The sequence below is a fragment of the Otolemur garnettii genome, unplaced genomic scaffold (genome assembly GCF_000181295.1).
Source record: "Otolemur garnettii isolate 467f Iridium unplaced genomic scaffold, OtoGar3 scaffold00162, whole genome shotgun sequence".
In the NCBI taxonomy this organism is placed as follows: Eukaryota; Metazoa; Chordata; class Mammalia; order Primates; family Galagidae; genus Otolemur; species Otolemur garnettii.
In genome coordinates, this window is record NW_003852557.1 from 3,830,147 (window position 1) to 3,830,372 (window position 226).

Sequence of the window (226 nt, forward strand, 5' to 3'; positions counted from 1 at the left end):
CTCGCAGCTCTTCCGCACAGCAAGGTCCCAGAAAATCCGTGCGCGCGGTGATGCTAAACACGCGGCGGCGGGGCGGAGGGGCGGTGAGGCGGGCGGGCCAGGTGGGCGGTGCCACCCGTGGCCCCGCCCCCGCACGCCTATGGGCGCGCGGTGCGGGCCCTGACGTCACTCTTGTCAGGGCAGCGGCACATGGGCTGCCGGATGCGCTGAGCCGGGCGCTGCGGGG